We start from the raw sequence: 21,496 nt of genomic DNA on the forward strand, positions 1-21,496 counted from the left end.
TACATATTTTGGCAATTTTTTCTCTATCATGCCTTCCATCCAATACTTTCCATAGTATCTCTGTTACATTCTTTCTAATATGCATAGCATCAAAAAAATGCATGATTGGGAGATCCTTGTAGTATGGTAACCTATTAAATTAAGTAGGATAAATTTTCATTCCTCTAGTAAGTTGGTCATTGATGCCTTGATGACCTTCATGAGTATCAATTACATCATTAGTAAATATAAGACAATATCAAAATACAAATTTTAAACTTTGGACAACAAATAGGAAATTACCTCAATGATTTAGTTGATCATGAGGTGTCATTTTTTGTGGCCTTGATGATGTATCTTCTTTCCCATTAAAAATGTGTTTTTTGGTAATTCAATACTTAATATTATTATGGAGAAAGTGCCTAAACTCATCAAACACCTACTTTCCTAAACTTCTTGAATGACAAGATTTCATCTTCGAACCACAAACTGGATATGCAAATTTTTCCTTTGTCTGAGGACCTAAAAGATCATGTACAATTATCATGCACATCTTAAGCATACAATAAGTAATGTGTAAACACTATAATAGACCAAAAATATGTGATCTTAATAATATAACATACCGCAGAAATGAGTTAGCCTAGGGACATCATGTATTGTCCATACAAGCATTGCATGGAATTGAAATTGTTGATGTCCTATTGATCTAGATATGTCATACATAGCGATGTCATTCCATAACTTCAACAACTCATCAATTAGGGGCTCAATATACATGTTCATATCTTTAACTTGGTACTTACCTAGTAATTGAATGAACATAAACATTACATAATTATTATATATATTTCCATTCATTATTTATAAATTAATTTAGAAAACTATTAAATGCAAAAAAACATAGTACAATCATTGACAACATTATGAGCTCCCTCTTTATGGACATCTAAGGAGGAATGTTTTTGTTAATAACAAAAATAGGCCACACTGAGTAAACATATCTCATATCTCCAAATGGATTGACATTGGTCACTACCAATAAAAGCTTTAGATTATGAGGTTCTTCTTTAAAGTATGACCATGTTTCTTCTATCTTTTTAAATGTAGAACCATTCACAGGAATTTGCATAATGTCATCTTTTCTTCTATTGCATGCATGGTAATCCATAAATTGTGCCAAGCTAGTGCACCTGAATAATCGTTGAAGATGTGGAATAATGAGAATGTATAGAAGAACCTTGTGAGACACCTTTTTTGTTATTTGATCTAACTGATATCTACTAATATGAAAATTAGGGCATTCTATTGCAAATTCATGTTGTTTATGATATAGAATGTGATCATTGAGACATGCATGTATTGTTTGATACTTCATTCCAATTTGGTTCATTATAGTAGATAATTCTTAGTACGAACAAGGCAAAATGTTTGATGGTGGTAACAAAAAATCACCTATCAACATACAACAATAAATATGCATTATTAATATAATGAATAGTAATTGTATGCTAATATTGAAAATGACAAAAATGGCATACCTTAGCATACGTGATATTGCTACATTAGATAAACCATTCATAACCTTTAAGTTCACCAACAACACTATAGTTGAGAGAAGAGTTTTTTGGGAGCCTTTGTATAGGGACTCATGTTCCTTCTCAAGTAAAGGTATATCAAGACCATCTTCATTATCATTATTAGATGCACTAGTACCATCATCATGAGACTCTTCATCACTTGCTCCAGTACCATCTTCTCCAATCATGTCCTCTGGCACATTATCATCTTCTTCCATGGGAGTGTTATCCTTAGCTTGGATATTCACACCTCCATGTTCCTCTAATAGTAAATCCACATTCAACAATGGATGAAAATCATGGCCACCTTAAATGTGACCATGTTTCCTACAATGACTCTGTACTCTTGTGATTAGAATTATTTGATTCTTTAGCAAGGACAATTACATTTATCATCTTTTCTTTGGAATTGAGACCACAATGTAGCCATTGTCTCATTATTTTTTTCTGGGTTCATGTTTTTAGGTGTGGTCTTTCTTCACAGGAAAATATATTTGCAAATAAATTAGACATGTTGTACTTAATGTTTATATCTGCACATATGGTTTTGAAAGAAAAAATTGATCTAACTAATGTGTATATCATCTACAAAAAAATTGAGCATGTTGTACTTAATGTTTATATGTACACATATAGTTTTGAAAGAAAAATTTGGTGCAACTAATGTGTTCTCTAATTGTAACAACACTTCTGTATTATAATACAATAAAGTTTTTTCAATTTCAAGTGCAATTCCCTAGGTCTCCAATAATCTAGAACATAAAAAGATAGTAAACATATGGATACAAATGTTTTGAGCACAAACGAATGATCTTTTTTACAAAGATCATGTGAAGAAGTGCTCAAAGGTTTTCAAAAGAGTGTTGCTACTTTTTAATCATAATTGTAGCATTTAGGTTAGCATTCAATTGGGGTAAAAATCACCACACTAGTTGTGCAAAGAGAAATATGTGTGAAACTTCCTCCTTCTGAAGAGGGACCATGACCTATTGGAGAATAAGGAAAGGCTGCTATATATTCAATGAATTTTCTAACAAAAATGACTCACCACAAAAGTATAGAATCAACATGTTTTGAAGATGATGAGCCTTTCCATGTTACTACAAACCACTGCATGTTGTTAGTAGGAGGGAATTCTTAATCAAACAAATGATCTTGGGCATTAGATTTTTTTGATTAAGTAAAAACAAGTTTTAAAGGACCTAAAACCTTTATAATAACACAAGTCTAGAGATAAAAATCAAATAAAAGAAGCACGAAACAACATGAAATAGATCTCCAAAAAAAATAGTCATGAGATCACACAATACAGAGCTAGAAAAAATAGAAAAAGTACAACAAAAGAATAGCAACTGACCAGCTAAGAGGCCTTTGTCTAGTCAACAATCTGGTCCACTAGAGTTTGCATATTTTCAATAGTAACCTTTACCTCATCCTTCTTACTAACTTCCTCATTCTTCTTAGAGTGAGCACAGGTGCATTTTCTTGTTCCCTAAATCTCTACCTTGAATCTCTACCCCCAGAGGGGAGGCCTGGCCCTTGTCAATCTCATTCCTCTTCAAGAGGTTACTCACATTGTTTGCCAACTATTTGAACAATTTATCCAAATTGCGTAACTTTGTTTCTAGTTTTAACACCTTCCCCTGAATACTACTTATCTCCTTATCCATCACCCTTTGTTTTGCTTCAAGCAGTGGTATCTTATGCATGAGATTTTTCACTTCTTCTGCATTCCAAATAACTTCTGAAAGTTTATCAATATGTTGGCCCAATTTTCACTCCCCTCTAGAAGTTTTACTAAGTTGCTCCATTTCCTTTCCTAATAGTTGCATTTGTTGCTTGAGGATACCAATCTCCTTCAAAATCAAACCTAGGTTGCCAAATAAGCCCTTGGAAGACCCAAGCCCACCTTTGGCTTTATCACCCAAATATGACATATGCCCCTATTCTTCATCATCCTCATTTTGCATATCCCCATTCTTCCTAGTTTTATACCTGTCCTCCTACCACCTTAAGGATTTTCTTTTCCTTTCCAACCAATGAGCTAGAGGCTCGTCATTAGGAGGAGAGACCTGATCATCATGATAGCCTTTACTCTTTCCTTTGCCTCCACTCCTCTTATTGTAATGGTCTCTCACAATTTCCTCCATGAAGCCACTTTCTCGGTTAGAGTCATCATCCTCAACAATCTTTTTCTGCTTTTTTGGACTACCACCCTAGCCCTTTTTTATGCTTCCCAAACCCCCTTTAGCTTCATCTTGGGTATCAAAATCATAGCCCTTATCCGAGATACTCCCTTCAGTATCCTAATTAGCCCCTTTCAAACTCTTGGGTTTCAAATTTTTTTTGGACTTTAACACATTCATAATGAGGACCATTAGACCCTCATGGAAAACATGCTCTCCATTCAGGTCTTTCTGAATGGCCTAAGTGGACATACTAAGAGACTGCAAAAGATAAAAAAGAAAATTGATCCTAACATCATGTCAAAAATGATTTGCCAACATGAAATGATACCCATACAGCTTAGTGAATTTCCCATCTAAAGTTAGATATTCCATTGTCACAAAAAGCACAAAATGCCATGGTCAAGAAACAAAGGCTGGGTTATAATATGAGTTACCTATTTTGACCAAACAATTTTTCTCCTGATCAGTCTCCACAAAATCATCAATAGCCTTGTCCGAAAGCTTCCTTTCCCAATAACTATTAATCCCATCCACGTCCAGCCCCGTAGCCTTCACAATAACTTCTTCAATGATATCCATACACTGGTTCCCAACCATCATAGAGCCATCCTTCCAAGATTTGATGAACTAGTGCATAATTGCTAGATTATTATCTCTAAGCCTTTCCATGTACCTTATGAAATTGCCATGCCATAGAATGTCCCATACCTCTGACTTGTTCTTCCACTTCGAGTAACTAGGTGGCTCCACCCTTTTCCTCTTTGTACCCATTTTTTCAGCATTGACTTCATTGGTTTTCATTGTCTAAAAACCCCAAAATGCTCTACAGATAAAAATCACACCACTACCAAAAAGAGGGATGGTAAAAACTACCCAAAATCTGTACGAAAAGCCACCTTTCTAAAAATCATAACCCACCTCACTCCAAAGGAGTTAAACTCATAATTTTAATTCACTGACACCATCATAATAAAAGTGTTTTTTCTAAGATCTCCATTTATCATATTTGATATGATGGTGGCCATCTAGAGGTAAGGTCTGATAAGACTCCCAAATGATTTTGTGATTACGTAAATATGCCACATTCGAAGCCCAATCAGCTAAACAATTGGCTTCTCTAAAGGTATGAGATTTAATGCAAGTTTGGAAAGAATTTATAATGTTAATAGCCTAGGAAATAATATTACTAATAGTCCACAATGGTTGAGTAATTTTATTTAAACAATTAATGATATTGAGGGAATCACCTTCAACCCATATGTTCTTCAAATTCATACTTTTGGCGTAGATAAGACCACGAAGAGCAGTAGAAGCTTCAACATCATGATTGGTTTGTCTCCATAATGGTATAGCCATGCCTCTCACAAAGTCTCCATTAGAATTTCTAATAACTCTGCAACCTGCTTTACTCAAGTTCCCTTTCGACGCCCCGTCAAAGTTTGTCTTAAACTAATTCACTGGAGGACAATCCCATATAGCATTATCCCTTGGGTTAGGATCCTTAATATTCATACCCAAACTCCTTATATTCCAGCTATTAAGAGCCCCTTCTTCCCACTCATTAAGAGGTTGCTGTCTAGAACCACAAATTTTAATGTTTTTAATCATAAGGACCTTAATTTTATAGAATACTTGAGTAGGACTGGAATCCACCCCTTTAAAGATCCTATCATTACACTCCTTCCAAATGCCCCAACACTAATAAGGAAGGATAATGTCACAAAATTTAATAATCAAAGCATTCTTGGAAGGAGCCTTCCAACTAGAAAAGAACAACTAGATGGTAGCATGGAAAACCCAATCCACATTGATTAAGCTCCAAAATTTAACCCAAACCTTCTTGGTAAAGGGACAATGTAGCATAATATGATCCATCGATTACCCATTATTCTTACAAAGAACACATTGATTAACAATGATGAAACCTCTCTTCTTCAGATTGTCAAGAGTTAGAATTTTATTTTTCAAAAGAATCCAAAAGAAGATATTAACTTTGGAAGTCAAATCTTTCACCCAAGCCATAGCCCGAAAAGGTTCATCATGATCATTAAAAGAGTTAGCAAAGGCTGAAGCAATAGAGTACATACCATTGGGATCAATTTTCCAAATCAGAACATCCTCTTCATGGTTTAGAAATAATGAATTCAAAAACTTACCAAGCTTAATCAAGTTATGATCCACCCTATGAAGATTCACCCACAAATCATCCTTCCAATAATCACTCACAAAAGTTCCATACTAATTCTTGCACTGCTCCATATACCTATTCCACCTTGGATCAACACAAAGAGGGTGATCTAAGATCCAAATGTCTTCCCAAAAAAGAACTTTCCTACCATTTCCCACCTTCCATTTAACCCTTTCCTTAAAATATGTTTAAATTTCTGAGCATTCTTCTAGATCAGAGAACCCCCTTGATCAACATCAATAGAAAGAAAATGCTGAAAATCAAAGTGGTCCCTATTATATTTGTTAGCCCAAATATTCCTCCATTCCCCCTCTTTCTTGTGCCATCTCCATTGTAATTTAGCTAGTAAGAGTTTGTTCATTGTTGAAATCCTTCACAAACCAAGCCCTCCCTTCCCCTGAGGTATACAAACATTCTCCCAAGCAATAAGAGGGATTCTTTTTTTAGTCTTTGTACTTGTCCACAATAAAGTCTTCTAAAAGTGGGCATTATATTGTTAAAGCATGGATGATAGCAGATTAGAGGAAATTTTTACCATAGATTGAGGTTAATATGGCTTTAAAAAGTTTATTGTTGATCATAGTCCCCAACGCTTAATCAACTGGCCAAGATGAAAAGATGGATTTATGGTGAAATATCGTTTTAAGTTTGATTCTATTTGAGGGGAACACTATTTTCTTCAAGTTAGACATTGTGAAAGTCTAAGTCTAACAACAATTAAAGGAGATTCAATATCCACAAGTCCCATCATCAAAGGAGATTATATCAAGTTTGAGAATTGTAGAAGATTGAGAATTAGTGCATTATCAAGTAATTCATTCTTATTTGTACAAATAAATTATTTTTTAGATGGAAAAGTTGCATAAATGGGGTGAAGAAAGAAAATGCGAGTTTATTGTATTTTTTAAAAGATGAATTGGTGAAACTTAAAAAGGTTGATTCAAAATTGGTAGAAACTATAACAAAGTTGAGAAAAGATATGCATGAAAGTTCATGTGAAAATGATATTCTTCAAAAAGGGTGCCAATAAAAACCTATTAAAGAAATTAGGACAAAGCTTGGGAAAAGTATTGATGTAATTTAAAATTATTATAACCGAAGGCTAATTTAAGGAACTAGTTTTTTTTTCTTACCATGATCATGCCACATGTAAACTATTAAACAACTTTTTTTTTCATTGTATATAACCATAAAATTGAAATAATGAAGACTCTTATGAGAGATTGAATATTGTAGTTTTTAATTTAATGGTTAGCATTCTTAGAGACAATACACCTCGGCACTTCAAGTAAATTGCAACTCACTATGTAGATGGTGATAAATGTGAACTAGAAGGTTCATGAGGAAAAGTTAGTAATATGTTAGGATCACAACTTCCTTAAGAACCTTAAATGCCACACCTCTGTTTGATCATGATATTGTTTTTTTGTATGTTATATACTCTCATATAAATACAAGCACTTAGGTCTTACTCTATTTAGAAGCACCTTGTTTCTAGCTAATGGCACCTTACTCACCTGAATAAGTAAGTTGACATAACCACACTAGCTCCATTCTCCTCTCTACTTGTGCATAAACAATTTTTTCACTGTTATTGTTTGGATCAGATCTCTAGATTATCAAGGAATGGAAGTAATTAAGTGTATTTATTATCTAATAGGAAAAAAAAAAACCCTAGGATACAAATGATTTATAAAAACATTTTAATAAAAACCTTTGCAAACTTCCACAACTTTTATACACTCTTTTTAATAAATTTATCAAATTCCAAACTTGAAGTTGAAAATATGCTGAACCCTATGATAGAGGGCTTATCCATATTTTTGATTTGAAGATGGCAACAAAACTACCCCTATGGTTATATAGTTTGCACTTTTCCTAACCACCCTACTCCATTTTCCTATCTTCTCATCTAGTAGGAATTTGAACACCTGGCTTTAAAATAATTGTTCCTTATGCTCTATTATGCTATCTTGTGAAGTATTGCTCGTAAAGCATGGGTCTCAAAAACTACACAATTGAATCCTGATAGCAATACCATAAGTTGACTTGTTGTGGAAAATATCTCCTACTTATCACTATAGAAAAGTGTTTACTTTCATCTTCTATGTTGCTTTTTCATTTAAAACTCAACTTTTATGGTTCCAAGCATATTCTCTCTTGGTCTCTTTAGGGTCCTACCTTGAGCATATAAATTTGGTTTAGGTATGTTTAAACACAAATGAGTAGAATCCACACTCTTGTGGTAGGGTGCTAGGCATACCTAGGCCTGCCAAGGACTATTAGAAAGTAGTCTTGACCTGTTTATGTTTTGACTAGGGTATTACAACCTGGTATTGATTTGTTAAATCTATATTTTTCTTGTGGTTGGAGTCTAGGGTTATACAAGTGTCTCTAGGGTTCATTACCTCAGATCTTGATTTCTTATTATCCTAGAATTCAAAATATGTTATTAGCATTACTTGGGAAAGAGAACAAGTAATTGTGGCCTAAGAATTTTCCTCTATGGTTTGGTTTTACTACTTGACATGGTGAGTACATTTCCTAATTATCTGATGAAACTTGCAATATTTTTTAGAAAACAACTGTGTGATTTAAAATGACACATTTTAATATTTTTGTAAATAAGTCCAGTTGCTTTTCTGAATTTTCATTATAAATGACTCCCAAAAGTTTTGTGATTAGTGTTTGAGTCTTTGATTATATTGAGAACTGAATATTTCTATCTTTTGGCATGTCTATTGATGATGTCAACATAACAATAATTGTTGATGTAAAGCAAGTCATTTATATTTGTTTCGTGCTTATGTACTACACTTGGTTTTTGAAAAAAAAAAAAAAAAAAATTTTCAAAAAAAGGTTTGATAATATTAGTAAAAATGACAAAAAATGATTATATTATTAAGGTCTTGGGGCTGAGTCAGTGATGAGGTCTAAGAAATAAAATGGCTTTTTAATGAATGAATAGCCAATATGCTCTATGAGGCTACCTCTTTAAGAACATCTAGATGTTGTATTCAAGATGGGGGAGCAATAAGAGAGGGAGAGGGTGGGGGACATAGGGGCCTTGTACTACTAAGTCTGACTTTAGATGGTTAGCATTCTTAGAGACAATTTGGGGGCATCAAGGCAACATTAAAGGCATTGATTTGAAAGATGGTGAATATAGAGAACTTCATTAATGATTTAGGTGACAAGCTAGAAAAAGCCACTAAGACCATCAAGTTCCTATGGCATTAGGTTGATTGGTCAAGTTGGAGAATGGAGAAAATACCACCTCCTTCTTTAGTTCAGATAGTAGATGGCTCCCCCTAAGGGGATTTTCTATCCAGTGATGGTGTCTGGCTATGATGTGGACTTGCATCCTCATTGAAAGATATTTCACTACCACTATTTTTTTTTTGTTTAAGTCCTTTTAGGGTTTGCACATTACTATATTTAACAATTTGTTCAACTATTCTCATTTGTGGAGTATTATGGGGAACAATTGTATTAAGTATTTTTAGATTTTGAGAGGGATTGGGAGTTGTTCACATACAATTTCTCTATGGTTGGATGCAATTAGAGGAAGTCATTTTACAATTTCTCCATGGCTACATGCATAAAAAAAATGATCAAGAATTTGAGCAATAGTCTTGCGAATTCTATAAGGTATCAAAATTTTTTAGTATAAAACACAATTGGATGGGATCATTCATTTTGGTAAAAAATGGCTATATCTATGAACATTTCTAAGCATTTGCTAGAATATGGTATTCATGGAATGAACCCTATCAAGGAAGTTTTAAAAAGTGAAAAGTTTGACCTCAACAAATATTGTGCTATTCTATCCGATTCTGTTATTCTTGATGTTACAGAATTCTATAGCTCTAATAACAACATGAATTTTCCCACTAATGGGAAAAATATAAATAAACTATGAATGTTGTTACATGCATTTCATCAAGTGTTTAACTGCTTAATGCACTAAGAACCACTTGAAAGGTACCAAAGACTAGTGTTTGGGGTGAAATGTTATTTCACAAACGCATATTTTGTGCAAAACTAGGAACCAAAATCTTGGGGTTTCTCCTTGTTCATATTATCATTTTGAGGACTTAAATAAGAAATAAGATTTATCCATAATAATAGCAGCTAAAGGGTGTTTTTCTTCCTAAGACCAAGTATGAAGATCATTTAGATAAAAGTGGATAGTCATAGGACAATGATAGAGGACAATGAGACACTTGATGTAGACCAATTAGTATGAAAACCAAGGGAGCATTTTAGAATTGACAAAGTGGATAAACCATCACCAAAGAAATGGGTAGTTTCTAATATAGATTAAAAATTATTAACAAGGTGATTTTTTACAAAATGATAATTATTTGAGACAAGAATAGTGCTTTAAAATGATGGAACATTAATCAGTACTCCTAAAAGAAAGGCATTGCTATTGAAATTAAGAGTAGCAAACTGGGATATGCAAGACAAAGTAGAGGTATCCATTAGAGCAGTCATGGAGGACACCATTATGAGGACATGAAAAAATAGAGGTCTATTATGTAATAGAAAAAGATGCACTAAAAAGATTAAGGTCTCAAATCTTTCCATGAGCTCAAAGGGAGTTGTCATGATGTGATAGACCTATGAGGTCCTTCTAATAGTATTGAAGACTAGTATGGTGAGCATGCAAAGGTTGTAAAAGGGATGTATAAATAACAATATTGAACAAATGATAACTATACTATTATGATAGTATTGAAGGTATGTTGCCAATAGTGGTATGTTGTGATGGTTAAGTTGTTAAGTTTTTATTCTTACCATCAAGGTTCAAATCCAATGGGGATGAGGTCCCCCATTTGTGGCCTCACTGGTTCATAGCTCCAGGTCAAAGCGTTTACGCCTCTAAAAAAAAAAAAAAAAAAAAAAAAAGTATTGAAGGTATGTTAATAGTATGAATTAACTTTAATCCAAATCAACGATGTAGTATCATGTAAAGGACAATAGTAGTGAAGCATCAAGGTAGTTATTTAAAGTGGTAGACACAAATGACTAGAAAAGATGACAGCATTGTTCTTAATAACCATATGTAGTCTTAAAGTGGTTCATTGGGAAGACTATCAAAGGTATAACTGCTATAAGGGAGTAGTCAACAAGAATTTGTGAAGGACTGCTAGAGCACAATACAAATAGAAAGCACAATGCAAGTGAGGAGCGATGTAGGTGAAAGGAACAGAGATTCAAAGCTATGAGAAAAATTTAAGAGCCCCATCATTTTTTTAAATTAAGGTCATAGATAAGAAACAAATTTTCTTGAGAACAAGATGGATCAAGTGAACAACATGCCAAAACACTAATTTGTGAATGCTAGAGGAGCAACAATTTGGTGGGTAGCACAAAAACAATGTTTATGATAGTCATATCTCAAAATGAGGATCACCTATAGGCCAAATAATTAGAGGTAGAGAGGATCATTACATGATAGTCATCTCAACACAAGCTTGACCTATAGGACCAAATAGTCATAAAGGTGGAAAATATTATCAACTATTGACAATGGTGACCATCTAATCAATATTAGTGCATGAAATCTATTAGGAGCAGTCATTATGCTTTTAATACCATGAAACAATATAGAAAAATAAGTGACAAACTTTTGTAATATGATGCATTGATGTACAATAGTGGCAAGCACCATGATTGAGTGTTAGTGAAGGAGATCATTCAATAGGTAGATAACAACCAATTGAGGTTATGTATAAGCTTTGACAAGGTAAAAGAGAATAGTCAACTGAGATCCCTCAAAAAAAGGATTTGTGATAGTGGAAGATCATGTTTAGGGGATGTGGTAGACTTACAAGTAGTGGTGCCATTGAAAGTGCATAGTATATGACTTAATGCTAATATAAGAAAGAGTTGTTTTTTAGTACCTACAAATTAGGTTTGTTATATAATGAAGTTGAGAAAAGTCTTCTAAGGGAAATTTTAGGGTGCAAAAATCAAGACTCAAGCAAAAAGCATGTGATGAAAGTCCTAGTAATAGTAGAGATTGTAGAACCTCTAGATAATGACCATGAAGAACATATTACAAACCATAAAGAGTGATTCAGTTACAAGTCAAAGCTTGCTTATGGTTGCTTTCTTTCTTATGGTCAAAAAGGGATTCTATGAGCAAAAATGGTCACCAAAGTTCACCTGAAATCTCCAAATCATCAAAGTTAAGGTAAGATACGGTCAAAAAGGGCTACTACAAGAAAAAATGGTCACCAAAGTTCACTTGAAATCTTGAAATCTTGAAATCACCAAAGTTTGGCTGAGATGATGATTCAAATATCTATAAAATCTGTCTATCATCATCAATAATTTTCATCGAGGTCTTCCACACAACCCAACTAATCAATAACAAGTCCCCTCAAATGCCCTTCCCTTACAAAATCACCAAAGTCTAGCTGTGCAAAATTATCAAATTAGTTCAGCCTATGAGATCATGAGGAATGAAAAATTTATTAAACTCAAATGTGGGCTTGACCCTTAATTATTTATCAAATTTTTTTGGTCAAAATTCTATTATGACCCATGTTGGTTAAAATTTTGACCAACTTGGGAAAACTTTGGATATTTTCAACTTGGGAAAATTGATGTTGGTCAAAATTTTGACCAAAGCGAGAATTTTTTTTTTTTTTGCAACCAACATGGGAATGAAATCAAAAAATAAGGAGGATTCACAGCTTTGGTGAAAAAATTTGGTAGAAAAATGGGTGCAAATGTACTAGTAAACATACAAGTTTTACTAATTGCATAATGGATGCATGCATGGGTATGAATGTTTTATGGGTTCACTAGGTTGTGAAATTTTTTATTTCTACATTTGGACCTTAGATAAATGATTTGGCCCCCCTAGTTATTCTAAAGTATTCCAAAAATTGGTATCAGAGCCATCTACTTAAGAGGACTAGTTTTAAGGTACTAGAAGCACAAAGATCAAGATTTCTAAAAGAGAAGTAACCAAGCTCAATAGAGATAACTTTCTTGCATGGAAAAGTTTGATGAAGCTACATCTTGGAGGACTTGGAGATCATGCACAATCTACCATTTCAGTGGAACATGTTGATCCAATTGGAGCCCTAATTGTTGAAGATATGAAGAAGAAGAAAGAACACAATCACGCGATGTTGGAGATTGGCTCTGCTCTAAGCTATGCCAAATTTGATGATATCAAAGGCTATGACACTGCAAATAAAATGTGGGATGCCCTACACACCATCTATGGAGGAGACAAGAATGTACAAAGAGCCAAATCTAAGAGTCTTAGAGGTAAGTTTGATGATATGAGAATGGAAGAAGGTGAGAATATTGCTCAATATGTTGCTAGAATAAAAGTTATTAGTGCAATAAGAGGAGCTATTGGTCATATAGATGATGATATTGTGTTAAGTAAAGTCTTGAGAACATTATTTTCTATTTATGCTATTGGAGTTTTTGCAATTCAAGAACTGAGATGTATTCCAGGAAATGATTTATCCCTTAAAGGTTTGGTAGGTAGACTTAATACTTTTGAGCTATCTAACTTTGATAATCACAAACCTGAGAGTCTTGAATCTACTTTCAAAGCTAAGCTGTTATTAAAAGACTCTGATGAGGTAAAGTAGAAGAAGAAGAAAAGAAAGATAAAATATGTATCTAGTGATAGTGACACATATGAGGAAGATGTTGAACAACTGGAAGCATTTCTAGAAAGAAGATTCCACATAGGTAAAGGAAAGTTCAAAGGCAAGTTACTCATCATTTATTTCAATTGCAATGAGGTTGGTCATATTGCTACAATATGGACATAGAAGAAGAACTATAGAGATGGCAGCAAGTACAAGAATAGAAGAGAAGATGACAACAAAGATTACAAAGACAAAAGAAAGAAGTCATGCTACATTGCTGAAGAAGAAACCAAGGATGATTCTGATGAACATGATGATGAAGTGGTGTATATTGCAATGAACAATGAATTTGATGAAGATGGGGTGACTACACTTGTGACTTGTGTGAACAAAAATGAAAGATAGATAATTGACACTAGATGCTTAAATCACATGACTGGAGACAAAAGTAAGTTCATTACCTTGAATTGTTATGATAAAAATAGTGTAAGATTTGGTAATGATGCACCATGTTTGATAAAAGGAAAAGGTTCTATCAAACTTATAGATAAGATTTCATGTGACAATGCTTACTATGTTGAAGGACTAAACTATAACTTGTTGAGTATGTCACAATTGAATAATTTGGGATGCAGGGTTGAATTTGGAAACAATATTTCTAAGATATATGACACGAATGAGAAGTTGATTGAAAAAGGTGATCAAACTACAAGTAATCTATTCCATCTTGATATAGAGGATGCTACTTTTCTTGTTGTAAAATTTGATAATGTATGGCTTTGGCACAAGAGATTATGTCATGTTAATTTTGATAGCTTGGTTAGTATTAGTAACATGAAGAAAGTTAGAGGTTTTCCTAAGTTGAAGAAACTTGATAATATAGTGTGCAAACAATGTCAACTAGGCAAAATGACAAAGCCAAGCTTTAAGAGTAAGGCTTATACCTCTAAAGAAATACTAGATATTGTCCATACTAACTTGTGTGGACTAATTGAAGTGCAAGGCTATAGAGGAGATAAGTACATAATGCTATTTGTTGATGATTATTCTAGGATGATGACAGTTATATTTTTGAAACAAAAATCTGATGCTTTTCAAATGTTTAAGTGGTACTTGGCAAGAGTTGAGAAAGAAATAGGTAAAAGTATGAAATGCCTGAGATCAAATAAAGGAGGAGAATTCACATCAAATGAGTTTGAGATGTTCTGTAATGATAGAGGAATCAAAAGACAGACATTTGCTCCTAGGACTCCTCCACAAAATAGGATTATTGAAAGTAGAAACAGGTCTATAATGGATTGTGCTAGAACACTCATGATGGAGAAGAATATTGCTTTGAAATACTAGAGAGAAGCTATAAGTACTACTATATATACCCTGAACTGTGTGCAAATCAAGAAAGGTACTCATTCAACATCTTTTGGATTATGGTATGGATATCCACCCAATGTAAAATACTTTAAGGTAGTTGAAAGTAAATGTTACATTCTTAAAGATGTTAGGAATAGAAACCTTGATGCAAAAAGTGAAGAAGGTATATTCCTTGGCTACTCCACAAGAAGTAAAGCTTATAAGTGTTTGAATACTAACACTAACAAAATTTTGGAAAGTGCAAATGTGAATTTTGATGAATTTACAAAAGTACAATAGGGTGAACCTGTGAAAGAACCAAAAGAATAAAAATCATTTGTATACTTTTATGAAGGAATGCCTGCTAAAGAAGATGCTACAAATCAAGTTACAAACCAATAGAAAGTTTTAGTAACTATTGAGTAACATCCTTTGAATGTTGAGTTGCATTAGGGAATTGAACTACATTCAGATGCCAAGTTATAGAATGAAGTGGATGCACATTCTGATTCTAATATTAGTACACATGAAAGAGATGCTAAGATACTTAATAGAGATATACACAGTGATTTTGAAGCTAAAAGAAACAATGAAGAAATGAGAGTTAAGCCAAGATTGTCAAAATATGTCAAAAGACATCATCCTACTGATCAAATCATTGGAGATAAAGATGCTAAGCCAATGACAAGAAAAAAATTGAGAAGTGAATCATGTTTAGTAAGCATGAAGGAGCCCAAAATAGTGAAAGATGCATTAGAAGATGTGGACTAGTACAAAGCCATGGAAGAAGAGATTGAATAGGTAGTGAAGAACAAAACATGGAGTTTGGTTCCTAGACCAGAAGACAAGAATGTGATTGGCACCAAGGGGGTATTCAGAAACAAGCTAGATGGAAATGGTGAAGTCACAAGAAAAAAAGCAAGATAAGTTTGCAAGGGATATGTACAAGAGGAAGCAATTGACTATGGGGAGAGATTTTCTCCTATTGCTAGAATGGAAGGAGTAAGAACTCTACTTGCTTATGCTGCATACAAAGGTTTCAAAGTTTATCAGATGGATGCTAAATTTGTATTTCTTAATGGAATATTAGAAGAGGAAGTTTACATAGAATAGCCAAAAGGTGTTGTTAATGATAACAATAAGAAAATGGTATGTAGATTGCACAAAGCTCTATATGGCTTGAAACAAGCACCAAGAGCATGGTATGAGAGACTTCATACTTATCTTGTGAAGATTGGATTTGAAAGGACTAATGATAACAACAAGCTATACATAAAGACAAAAAAAGGAAAAGGAATTTTGCTATCTAAAATATTTGTTGATGATATCATATTTGGAGGTCAAGATGTTTTATGTAGGGATTTTGCAAATCAGATGAAGCAAGAATTTGAAATGTCTATGTTTGGAGAAATCAATTTTTTTGTGGGATTGCAAGCATATCAGATGAAGTATGGTATATATATCACTCAAAAAAATTATGTCAAAGAAATATTAAAAACTTTTGGATTAGAAGATTCCAAATTAGTAAGTAAACCTATGGTGACAAGAAACACGTTGTCAAAGAATGATTATTTTGTTGAAGTAAATCAAACATTATGCAGGTATATGATTGGAAAATTGTAGTACATAGTACATAGAAGAGTTGATATTACATTATCTGTAGGGATAGTTGTAAGATTCTCTGGTAATCCCAAGTAGAATCACTTAATGGTTGTGAAGAGAATAATGAGATATCTGAAAGGAATAGAAGAGTTTGGTCTATACTACAAGAAGAATGGAAATTTTAATTTGAGAGCCTACATTGATGCTAATTGGGTTGGAAACATTGATGAAAAAAGAGCACCAGTGGAGGAGCATTTTTATTATGCAAGAGACTAGTTACATCGACTAGCAAGAAACAAAGTTGTACTTCACAATCTACTACTGAAGCTGAATATGTTGCTGCTACTATAAACTATACAAACATTGTATGGATCAAAGAGCTACTCAAAGTAATGAAGGAAGAGATCACAAAACTAGTGATACTTTATTGTGATTATACAAGTGCTATCAATATATCAAAGGATCTAGTGATGCACACAAAGACAAAGAACATTGCAATCAAGTATCATTACTTGAGATAATTAGTTCAAGATAAAGAGGTGAAGATGGAATATGTTAACTCAAAGGAACAAATTACTGATATCTTCACAAAACCATTACCTAAGGATGCTCATGAGTATCTAATAGGTAAAATAGGGGTGATATCTCTATCAAAGGCTATCTAAGTAACAAGAGAAGTGCCTTGCATCAAAAAAGTTGATGTTTATATAATACAAATTGATGCAGTGGATCTTACTTTAGGAGCTACATAAAGTAATCATAGAGCTAAAACTTCAAATCAGTCATAACTAGGGTGATAGAGGGAGAAGTTGAAGAAATTGCAAAAGCTTATATCTGCATATTTCAAGATGACAAGTTTTTGGTACATGTCTTTGGAATTGTTGTTAAAGAGGGAGAAAGTACATTAGACTGATCACCATTAGAAAAGGAGATGTGCTGATCATAAAGAGAGAAAGTACATCAAAGAAAGAAAGTGTAATTAGAGAAAATAGATATTGATTAGAGAGCCATAATGTATAATCACAGAGGGAGATATTCTTTATAAATGTTGAGGGAGAAAGTACAAGATATTTTTGTTAAATAAGTTGGAGAAGCTACTTATCTTAGAGGGAGATCAGATAATTGCTAATGTTACTGATTAGAAGAAGACACATGTATGTAAGAAAGAGGGAGAAATCCTTTTCTACCTAGTAAGAGGGAGACACAAGAAGGAACTCAGAAGGAGTTATAAGAAAGAGTTTTGTAACCTAATCAAAAGATGGAAGTTGTTGATAGAGGGAGAAATTTTGATAAAAGCTTTCTTTTTGGTATTGTTTTACTATTTTAGCCTAGTCAAATTGGTTGAACAAGATGTTCATCATTTGATTGACTTGGTTGATTAGTTTGGCTTTCCATCAATGCCAAAGAGGGAGATTGTTGAAGAAGACTATGTGTTTCAATCATTATTTTGTCACTTATGTCAAACTTGCTATCTGTTAGTATGACATCTGCTTATAAGATTCAAGTACTAGCACTTAGTTGATTGATGAAGAGGATTTGATCAATAAGAGGTAACAATAGCACCTAGAGGAAAGGTTGAGTTATGATTATGTAATTAAGTATAAGGATTAGTTAAGATAGTGATGACATGATGTATTTTTAATCTACTTAAGGTTACAAATGCTGGCTACACTTAGAAAGTTTGGAAGAACAAGTTACACAAAGTTTTTTTGTGAAGCTTGACCAAGTGCGCAATGGGTGCCAAGAAAAGTTAGTGCAAGCCAAGAAGAAAATTAGTTGAAGCTTAGTGAAAGCAAATTCCAATGGATGCCAACCAAGACGATTGATGCCGAGTAAAGTTTATTTGATGCCCAAAATTAGTAAACTTTAGTTAATACCGAGTGATTTTATAGTTGATGCCAAATAATGTGTTATGTGCCAATCATCAGAAGGTTGATAATGCTGAGCTACTACATTATGTTAAAGATTGAAGATATGCCAAATCTAAGTTGAAAAGTTTTCTTTCTTGAAACTTGTGAACTAGGAGGAAGATAAGGTTGATGAGCTGGTGGCACATAATTTGATGTAAAATATTTTGAGGTGAACTCAAATGGATTCTAGTAGAAATTTCTAGAAGGGATACAAGTTATGGGGTAGATACATTGTATCCTACCTAATCTATCCAAAACCCTAAATTGGATGATGGAAAATGAGTAGGAAAATATCCTAATTTCCTATTTATAGGAATGTCTAGTCATGAAACAAATGTTGTCATGTGCGAGAACCTAAGGAGGAGAAGGAGTTAAGGGTTTTGCTTCATCAAGTGGCCCAAGAGAAGAGTATACAATGGAATGTTAAGCAAGAAGGCTTAAGGAGATAAATGCTTGAAGGATGAACAAGTTGTTAGAGTTAAAAAGTATGAAGGCCAAGAAGAATTGAGGACTGAACACAGATCTAAAATCTATAAGAGAAGTCATAAGTAGTATCAGATCAAAGCTCTATTATTACTCTCTAACAATTGTATCAGTCTAGGGTAAATCGTTTGATATAAGGTTGATCTAATAGTCATTTGTAAATCCTTTAACTGAGTGGCCTTCCAAGTGAATGCCCTAAAGTCCTCTAACAAGGCTCACTTCTAATAGGGTGATTGAAATCCCTTAACTAGGTCACATTTAACAATGTGTATTGTAACCTTTAACAAGGTTGACCTTTCATAGGGCATCACTTCAAAAGAGTGAAAAGGAGTAGCATGTTACTAGTGGTTTTTCCAAAATTGGGTTTCCACATAAATCATTGTGTTGAGTGTGTTTATGAATTTTTCGTGTTTCATGCTTAACATTTTAGCAAGTTGATTTGATAGTAACATACAAGTTTTAGTAATTGCATAATGGATGCATGCATGGGTATGAATGTTTTATGGGTTCACTAAGCTGTGAAAAGTTTTATTTCTACATCGAGACCTTGGATAACTAATTCACCCACCCCTCCTAGTTATTCTAAAGTATTCCAACATGAATTTTCTAGGATATCTTCTTCAATACTTCCAATCTATGAGATAACATTCCTATTGAGTTGTCATTTTGCACGATGGTTAACAACAAGAATCCTTTTGATCTCCTCTCTTGAAAATATAATCTAAGGATCAACTCCAAGTTTTTGGGTGATCTTGTGACCTACTAGAATCCTCTCAGTTGAAGATAAATGTAAATGTTCATGAGGAGTCCTTTTTTAGTTTTGATAACTTTGAGTAAGATGTAAAATCTATTCACTGCTTCAAAATAGTAAACACACAAAAGAACTATATTTTTCTATGTTTCTATTTTTATGATGAATGAAATCTAAAAATGCAACTAATATGAATTCATAATTTAAAAAAGGGGTTAGTAAAGCAAATAACAAAGATAGGGTGACAAGAAGTTAAAGAAAATAACAAGAAAAGTAAATCCTAAGGGACATAAATTATAGAAATAATGTGTTTGTGAGTTACAGAAATAATGTGTTAGCAATCTTCTCTATCCAATCATCTATCTTATCTAATTCCTTAGTCATATATACATCCATTAGCATCTAGTACCTTTGGCCTTTTATTGCCTATAATCCCTACAAGTCTTTTCCCCAGGTATGCACTTCATCCATTAAATGAAAATCTTGAATCAAAATTGCTACCAACTTATCCACATTCTCCTACATAACATGTAATAATTTAAGATTCCCTTGAATAATCAATATTCCTTTTTCCTCAAAATTTTCTTTCCATTGCTAACAAGCATTCAAAAAGGATCCAACTATACTACTCAACTATCTCTTCTCTGAATTGTCACATTTAAAGTTTCCACAAGGTTAGTGGGATCCAAAGGGCCAAAAACTTTTCTCAGATATCCCTTTAGGATTTTGTTTTCCCACGAAAGTGTTATCAATTTCACCCCATCCCGTTCTAAGCTCCTAGACACCTCCTTTATCCTTGTTGTTACCATTAGCTCTGTAGTTTCCAAGGTTGGCTTCCCAAGCATAACTTGTTAGATCTGATAATCCCTTGGAGTCAATTCTTTAACATTTGATTATGGAGGAGGGATAGCTACATGAGAAAAAATGTCTTGATTCTAATCACTCATGACAAAGGCTAGCGCTCATGCATCCTTTGGAGGTGAATCAAGCTTCCTTAAAACTTCTATTAATTCCATTCTATCCTACTCCTTAGTAGTGAATTTTTGTTTCTTATTTCTTATTACTTCATTTTTGAGCCATCTTGGGATATGTTGTACTATAGATTTACCCTTAGAGGATGAAGGATTTTGCTTAGCTATAACCTTCCCCTTATCCCTCCTTTCTAGAGTCTTCTCCCTCTATGAGATATCATCACCTAGAGTCTCTGTATCCTTGGAGCCAATAGTCCTCACCTCAGTGTATTGGGAATTTTTTTTTGGTTATTCACTTTCTCATCCTTCTTCTGACACTTCATTGGTGGATACTTGGTGTGGCTCTTCTTCATGCTACATGTGAATCTATTTGGCTTCTATTCCTAGAGGAAGAGGGGTAGCTGATCCCTTGTCTATACAGAATGTGACTTGTACCTGGGATACCAGAACTATCTTGGGTCCTTGTGACTTAGGGGGCATCTGACTCTAATCCTCCTATTGAGGTTGATTGGTTGGCATGTCTTTCATCTTATCCCCAACCAACTCAGTACCCACAGGAATAAAGTCAAAATATAACATCTAAAAGACATTAGTGCTTGTCACATCCTACCCATCTATCCATTATTGAATTTCATCCTCTAATGTAGTGGTTTGCATTGGTTCATCAGGGATAGATGGTGGTGTGATCATGGAACTTATAATTTTTTCCTCATCTATGGCTTTGGATAGCCAAGTTCTCTTGTTCAAAGGTAGATTTTCTTCTTCCTTCTCCTCATCCTCTTCTTCTGCCTCTTTCAAAATGGGTTCGAGGATTGATGGAAAAGGAATCACTTTCTTGATCACCTTTTGTCTTCTCATT

This window comes from Cupressus sempervirens, chromosome 4 (genome assembly GCF_028749045.1).
Source record: "Cupressus sempervirens isolate cs-2001-9-10 chromosome 4, ASM2874904v1, whole genome shotgun sequence".
Lineage (NCBI taxonomy): Eukaryota > Viridiplantae > Streptophyta > Pinopsida > Cupressales > Cupressaceae > Cupressus > Cupressus sempervirens.